This window comes from Chrysochloris asiatica, unplaced genomic scaffold (genome assembly GCF_000296735.1).
Source record: "Chrysochloris asiatica unplaced genomic scaffold, ChrAsi1.0 scaffold00240, whole genome shotgun sequence".
NCBI classification, from domain to species: domain Eukaryota; kingdom Metazoa; phylum Chordata; class Mammalia; order Afrosoricida; family Chrysochloridae; genus Chrysochloris; species Chrysochloris asiatica.
In genome coordinates, this window is record NW_006408758.1 from 1,535,758 (window position 1) to 1,544,595 (window position 8,838).

Consider the following 8,838-nt stretch of genomic DNA (forward strand, 5'->3'; position numbering starts at 1 on the left):
ACATATTGAAGTTTATTAATGATCCTTTTCTAATCCTATCTCTTCTACACAGTTCAGCTTCTCAGACTACTTGCTCAGTATACTGATTAAGTATGGTCAAAGTATACAACGCTGACACACATCTTTCTGATTTTAAACTATTCAGTATCCTCTTGCTCTGTTTGAACTATTGTCTCTAGATCTATATATAGGGTCTACAGGATAGTGCTAGAAGCCAAGAATTAATCATGGAAATTAATCCACAATTTTATAACCTATAAACATATCTTAAATTTCATATTGGGGAGTGTCAAAAGTACATGTAAGACTTTCCAAGAGCCAACTGCATACTCTTTTTGGTCATTTAAAAGCCCCATGAAGGCAGAGAAAGTTTTGCTCAGCAACCATTCGCAGAGCTTGAATTTAGTCTGACACATAAAATGAACAACGGATATTTATACTACTAATCTGAACAGCCTCCACATTAATATTACTCACTCACTTTCATGTAGTTGTGCCCAACTCATAGTAACCCTGTATAGGGTTTCAGAGACTATGGATATTTACAGAAGCAGAAAATCTCATCTTTCTCCCATGGAGTAGCTGGTGGGTTTGAACTGCCATCCTTGAAGTTAGTAGTTCAGTGCATATGCTATAGTTCCAATAGAGCTAGGACTTGATAAAATTATCATAAGGAGCCCAGGAGTTGCAGTAGTAAGTGCTTGGCTTCTAATCAAATGGTCCTTGTTTGGAACCTCCAGCCACTCTGCAAGAGAAAATGTGGCAGTCTGCTTCTATAAAGATCTATGTTCTTACTGTTGTGCTCTAGCAAGTCTGTATAGGGTTTCTGAGGGGTGGCTGGTGAGCTTGAACCTGGTGACCAGGTCAAATCGACTTTGCAGTCCAGCGCATTAACCCACAGCACCAGCCTTGGAAAAGTTATATTGCAGTTCCATTCTGCCCTATACAGTTGTTATAAATTGGAATCAATTAAACGACTATGGGTTGTAAATTTCACACCCAGAGGTGATCAATCTCTATCTCTCTCTCTTTTTTTTTTTTTTTTTTTTCACTACTTTTACCACTCTGAGCTAAACCTGCTATAGTCCTTTTTTTCCCCTTGGTAAAAATACAGAAAAATATGTTCACAATCCATAGTTTCTAAACACAATGATGAATGACACTCATTTGTATCCCTCAAGTTGTTTCAACATTGTCTTTATTTGTCTTTCAGTTTTTTCACTTCCTTTTATTTAATCTTCCAGTTCCCTCCTTTCTACCCTTAACTTCTCATTTTTGCTTAAAGAGCTGTTGACCCTTTAGTTTTAATAGATAATTGAAAACACAAGCACACACAAATGCAATACTCTAAAGTGAGAACATTCATTCTTTGAACTAAACTGTTGCTTAGTTTAAAGTTGTCTTCAGGGAATCATTTTAATTTGAAGTTTGTAGAGCAACACAGGGCTATAGAATCAGGAACTCATCCAGTCTCAATAGGCTTAGTAATGTGTTGAAATAACTATAGATATACAAGGGACTTCAAAAAGTTTGTGAAAAAAATTATCTTTTAATTCCACTTTTACAAGAACTTTTTGAAGCTCCATGATTCAGGAAGTTGCAAAAATAATACAAAGTACTTTTACCCAGTTTACTCTCAGGACACTGACACTAGTTGTTTTGATCTGTTAGCTTGATAAAAAATCTTTTTTGATTTTCACTTTTTTTTTTTTTAACCTGAATTCATTTCTCTCTGTGTGTACATAGTTCTATGTAAATTTATTTCAGTATATTTCTATGTAACCACTACCACACTCAATAAACAGAGCTGCTCTATCACCACAAAGGAACTCTTTGTGTTGTCTCTTTGAATCAGTAGTTACCATTTCTATCCCTTTCCCCTGGAAACCACTGCTTTTCATTTCAATAGTTTCACCTCTTTAACAATGTTATATAAATGGAAGCATTTGACTTTTGAGATTGACTTTTTTCACTAAGCATAATGTTCTAGACTTCCATCCAGGTTATTTACTGCATATATCAATAGGTAAATCATCTCTTTACATCTTTATATGACACCTATAATCTACCTTTCATTTTGAGGTTGGGGTGATCTTTAAAAAATGCAAATCTGCTGTGGTTGCTCTTTAAAAATCTCCCAATGGTTCACAGTATAAATCCCAAAATCCTTAAACATGCAAACTACAGTTTACCAATCTTTCAGTCTCCTTTAGAGTCTCCCTAGACTTGGTTCTCTCTCTTTAGACCACACACTAGATTTATTTGCTGTTTTTCAAAAAGGCCCTTTCTCATTTTCAATGATGTGAATGCCTTTTTCTGGAACACTACCTTCTCAATCTTAGCCCTTTTCACCAACCAGTCCCCACTCACTTTTCATGATTAGTTATTCATTTTGATATCTGCAATATATAATGATTATAGCAGAAAACTGGAAAGAGTGAATGAAACTGTCATTTTAGATTACTGATACTTGAAATTACTATATGGTTGTTTTTAAGATATTAATTCAGAAAAAAATTAGAGATTCCACTTTCCATGACAAACTTTTTTATACTACCAGCTAGACTGAACAATGTAAAGAGAAAGAAACAAACCTACTTATGAGTACCAGCTACTGTACTTTCTAGCTGTGAAACTTTGGGCAAATCAATTAACTAAGGTAATTACTTTCCTCAGAAAAATTTGTAAAATAAACTTATAAATGATAATGTAATATTGCACATTCTGCACAGTTCATGGTACATATTAGACTTGATAGATATTTAAAATATTTGTGTATTTGTGAATATTTAGTTAGATGCATATACTGCAAACATGCAAGCAGCATATGTGCAAAACAAAGAAACAAACATAACATATGACTAGATTATTCCTAGATCCCCCAAAATTATACACTAAGTGTAATTTCTGTATAATAGAAATCATGGCTTCATTTAACAACATGAAAAAATACACTTGTTATCTAATATAGTGCAATTTTATCAGTCAACCCTTATGTACTAAACACCATTTAAAATGTCTTACAATAAAAAATTAAAAGATCAAATACTATGAAAAGAGCTGAAGTTATTTGTAAACATTAAAAAACACAAGCGGATTGAAGATCCAATGTAATTAAAGGTCTTATTATTCAGTAATATTTGTGCCACTTGTTTAACAGTGGTTCGTTTTACGATTATAAACTTCATACATCAATGCTTAAATTAATTTCCAACACTGTGAAGAAAATTAAACTGGCTTATATTTAAAAAAAATGAAAAAAAATTCAATATCAAGAAATGGAAACTTAGCACGTAGTTATAATGAAAGTAAACAGAGAAAGTTGTCCATTTAAGAAGCAGTAAATAAAACTTATCATAACAGAAAAATTAAAACTAGGCCAATTTATCTTAACAAATCAAATTTATGATATAAAGTAATTTAATATTTATTATAACATATTATCTTCAACTATTCAATTTATCTTATATGTAATTTTATATAATAAATGCTATAAAATATTTCACTTTCATATCTCAAAGCAAATAATATTCACTTATAATCAATAAGTGAAATATATATTTATGAATACCTTTCAGATTGAAGACATTTTGTATAAATATTAAATAGATCATTTTATGAAATAATCTTAATAAAATGCAATTAAGTTCCTTAACTCTCCTTTTTCAGTGTTATGAAATAAACTCTTCAAATCTCAAGTAATAGTGGCAGAATTAATTGGATTTGAAAAGGGTTAATAGCTCTGTGGGTTAATGAGCTGGACTGCAAGGTCAATTTGAACCACAAGGTCAATGGTTCAAGCTCACCAATTGCTCCTCAGAAACCCTATATAGTGTTGCTATGGGTTGGAATCAATTCAAGGACAGTTAACAACAAGAGCAACCATCTTATCATAATGAAACTATTTACAGCAGAACAATACACTGCCTCATCCTGTGTCCTGTGCCAACCTCATAATCTTTGCTACATTTGAGCCTGTTGCTGCTGCCACTGTGGCAATCCATGTCTTTGGGGGAATTTTCCTCGTTTTCTCTGCCACTCCACCTTACCAAACATGATATCCTTCCACTGGTCCCTCCTGATAACATGTCTGATGTATGAGAGAAGTCTGGCCATCCAAGGAGCATTCTGTCTATACTTCTTCTAACACAGATTTATTAGTTCTTTTGCAAGTCCATGGTACATTTAATATTCTCCTCTAACACCACAACTCACTTGCATCAATTCTGCTATCAATTCCTTATTCCCTGTCCAACTTTCACATGCACAAGGATGGCAGTTCAAATCCACCAGCTGTTCCTTGGAAACCCTATACAGGGTCACTATGAGTCAGAACCAACTTGACTTACTTGAAAACAACAACAGTAAATACTTCAAAACTTCTTCACCTTCAGTAAGCAAGGTTATATATCTGTGTATCTAACAGGTTGTTAATGAGTCTTCCTCAAATCCTGATGCCACATTCTTCTTCCTATAATCCAACTTCTCAGATTACTTGCTCAACATATAGATTATAGAATTCACACCCTTAAATTCATGAAGGGGAAAAGACAAGACATTCTAGCCAACAGTGCTGACAGACCTCATAGTAGCAGCTGAATAAAACTTTACCAGTCTAGTAGACTTCTGACTAATTCATGGTGACTCCATATGGTTGAGTAGAAGTTATGCATAGGGTTTTCAATGGCTTATTTATTTGGGGGAAAGTATATTAACAGACCCTTTTTCTGAAGCACTCTTGATGTACTTGAATCTATCAAGGGACTCCAAAACACGTTAGCTAGTACAACGATGATTATATCTGTTATTATCTTATTACAACACAACTAGAAGGTCTTGATTCTAGGTCTGAACCAATCAATCTGAATACCAACAATACAGAAATCTAAAGACAGTCTTGAATCACACCAAAGATAAAAAACCAAGAAACCAAAAGACAGTTGTGTGTAAGAGGCTGCCCTGGTCTTTGAGTTCACAGAGAGCCTCTTGTGTTTCCGAAACAGAACACAATCTGTGCAGCTGTGCACCAAGTGGCATCTTATCTATCACATTCCTATCTTCTCAATGCCTGTCAAAGAATTCTCACCCACAATTAGCAAGAAGAACTCAGGTGGACTGTCTGTCCTCCCTTACCTCAAATCCTCAAATTATACACACACACACACACACACACACACACACATATATATATATGGTTGGTTCCTACTCATAGCGACCCTGCACAGGGTTTTTGAGGCTGTAAATCTTTACAGGAGCAGAAAGTCTCATCTTTCTCCTGTGGAACAGCTGATAGTTTTCAACTGCTGACCTTACAGTTTGCAGCCCGATTCATAACCACTACACTACCAGAATGCCATATCCATATAAATATATATACATATACACATACACATACAAATACATATACTGCAAAGTCATTTGAACTGCAAGGTTGGTGGTTCAAGCTTACCAGCTGCTCCTAGAAAACCCTGTACAGGGTTGCTGTGGGTCAACAACAACAACAACCATATATATATATGAATACAGTTGATGAAAATGAAACAGAAAGGGGTCAGGAGCTAAACAGCAACAATGTACAAGTGTTCAGGAAAAAGGGGCAGTGTTAAAAGCTAGTCAATGTTGTGAGTTATTTATAGAAAGTTTATACTGAAAACATTCAAAACAAATGGAAAAAAGGGGGCTGGTAGACACTATGTGACAGGGATCAGTGTTCTCTCCTTTCTCTTAAGTCCCTGAATAATATTATGAATGTCTTGCCAGCAGGTTTTGTTTTTGGTTTTACATTTAGTTTATCATTTAATAAATAACGTCATTTTTTAAATACAAAAGATTAACTGAACAAACAGTTAAACAGAAGAGAAGAAAGATAATATGGACCCTGGCAGACAGTTTCTTAGGTGACTCCCAGGTGTTCAAACCTTTATGCAAGTCCTTTTCTTGAGAGGGTATAGCACCTCATGCACTTGTTTCTACCCTCTAGAATACAGGAAAAAATGGCGGCATTATGAGATTTCATGCATATGATCATACTACTTAAAACTGTGACCTTCTTGTGAAGAGACTTTCACTTTGCTGGCTTTGAAGAAGGAAACTACCAAGTCTTGCGATACTGTGGGTTAATGTGCTGGACAGCAAGGTCACTTTGAACCTCAAGGTCAGCATTTGAAGTTCACCAGTTGCTCCTCAGAAACCTATACAAGCAGCAAAAAACTGAGGTCCTCAGTCTGATATCTGACATCTGATGACATCTGAAAGAACTGAATGCTGCCAACAATCGCGGGGGCTTGCAAACAAATCTTTCCTTAGTGGAGCTTTCAGATGAGAGCTTAGACCTGGCCAGCACTTTGATGGCAGTTTTGCTAAGTTGTGCGTGGACTCCAGACCTCAGAATATCTAAGTGTGCTTGTTTGATCCACTAAGTTTGTGGTCATATTGCTTTATAGCAGTAGATAACTAATCTATGCCATAACTCTTCACAATAGCAAAAATTTATAAATTAGAATAAGAAAGAAAAAAAAAAGTATTTTGACATATTCAGAGCAGAGTTTCTCAATTTTGGCATTATTGACATTTTGGGCCAGACAAGTCTTTCTGGTGGACAGACAGACGTTGTCTTGTACATTTTAATTTATTTTTTAAGAATCTTGGGCTTCTACCTGCTAGATGCCAATAGTATCCATCACCCCAAATTGTGAAAATTAAAAATATATATATATTTCTAGACATTGTCAAATGTCCCTTGGGGGCAAAATCACTGCTGTCTTAGAATCATTGATTTAGAGGAACTTCTTCATTTACCTCTAATCTGTATTTGTTCAACAAGAGGGTTATTGCATGCTGATAATGATTTCAGAATCTTTTAAACAAATAATAATCTGAACATGAAATGGCTAGATGGTTGCTTTTCAATTTGTGAAATAGCTCAAAGGCTGTAAATAAAAGGAAATTGGATAGATTTCAAACACAGATTATGCTTTGCAATTTCTAGTGATTCAGTGCTTCTAAAATATACTCGTGCAAATCACACATTGATATTTAAAAATTGATTTTATTTTGCTGTTTTATTTAAGAAGAACATTCACAATAATATACTATGAAACTAATGAAAAGCAAAATCTATAAAACATTCCAAATGCATATTTGAATTAGGTCTAGGAGGGATGGAGATAGTGAGAAAAAGGGAAATTGTAGTGGCTTCATGCTTTCTGATTTCAGAGATTACATTACACAGAATGAAGTCTGCAAGCCTTTTGTTTATTACATTATATCTGCCTGGCAAAGATGTTCAAATGCCTCAAGTGTCCAGTTGCTTTCTGAGAGAGATCTGAGAATTAAAATTTCCTGCTTCATTGCTACTCCATTCCATGATCACAAATTATTAGTTTTACATAAGCATACTTCATAGATGTGTTCTCAAGTTAAACATTTTAGGAAGAAATCAGGAAAAGCAAACAAACTTGCTCTCTAAAACAAGTTTATATCTTTCCCTTCTCATTTATTACACAGTTGGATTCACATCATTAACATGCAAATCATACTGCACTACAGTGCATTTTAAACAAAAAAGCTGAAAGCAGAGTTTATGATTTTCTTACTGGTAGATAAGTAGATTTTGCCTAAGAAGGTAGAAAGAATGCCAGTGATTTAATGTTCAAAATTTATATACCTTTTTAATATTAATGTCATGGATTCAACTGTGTCCCCAAAGTATATGTGTCAATTTGGTTGGGCCATAATTCTTAGTGGCTTGGCAGTTATGTAATGATATAATTTGGAGTTATATAGGGCAGTGCAGTGAATTATTTATTTGTCTCTTCTAACCGTGGTCTGTAAGATCCCACCAAATGGCTTTTTCCTGATGGATCTAAGAAAGAGGAGGTGGGAAAGATGCTAATGATATGATTCTGTTGTGATATTGTAAACAGAGCTAAATATGAAAGGTTAATTTTACCATTTTGCTGGTGTAAAATGGGTCATCTCATAAGCAGAGGGGAGATCTCACTATGATCAAAGAAGAGCCCGGAGTGGGGTGAGACATTTGGACCCTGCATATTGAACTTCTTTAACCCAGGGACAGAAACCTGTGACAATGGAGAAGTTACAGAGGAGCAGCCACAGCAGAACCAAGAGTCAGAGCACCAGACAGAGTGCTGCACTTCCAAGTGACTTTGGGCAGTAGGCTTGCTTGCTGTCACATCTAACAATCCAATGTTACAATGATTTACTCTAGAATAAAACATTAGAGTAAATCTTTGTAACTTTGGATTGTTAGATGTGACACTACAGGTATAATGAACAAAAGGAAAAAATAAACTGGACTTCACTCAAATAAAAACACTTTTGTGCTTGAAGGGACAGCATTAAAAAAGTGAAAAGCCAACCCACAGATTACCGAAAATATTCATAAATTTTAATATTTTATAAGAGACTTATCAGTTATATAAAGAATTCTTACAGCTGGTTTGGCACTATGGGATAAAGCATTGGACTTTAAAGTCGCTTTGAACCACAAGGTCAGTGGTTCAACTCACCAGCCACTCCTTGAAAACACTATACAGAGTTGCTATGAGTTCGAACTGACTCAACTGCACTTAACAATATAACAACAACAACAATAATACTACAGAGAAAAAATACCACAATTAAAAAATGGAGAAGTAATTTGAATAGCTATTTCTCCAAAGATGATCATTAATATTCAATCATAAATCAATGAGAAGATGATCGGCATGATTAGTCATTGTTACTTGTTGCTAAGTGGCAAAAGCCATAATTAAGGAATTAAAATAAATAAATTGAGACATATTAATCAAGGAATTAAAATAAATAAATGAGACA

At 34.6% G+C, this 8,838-nt stretch overlaps 1 protein-coding gene across 1 annotated transcript in view; it reads right to left on the minus strand.

Annotated features, from left to right (window-relative positions):
- LOC102839278 (latrophilin-3-like) overlaps positions 1 to 8,838 on the minus strand; it is an 883,976-nt gene that overhangs the window by 340,189 nt on the left and 534,949 nt on the right. The gene's annotated exons all lie outside the window — the stretch shown is intronic.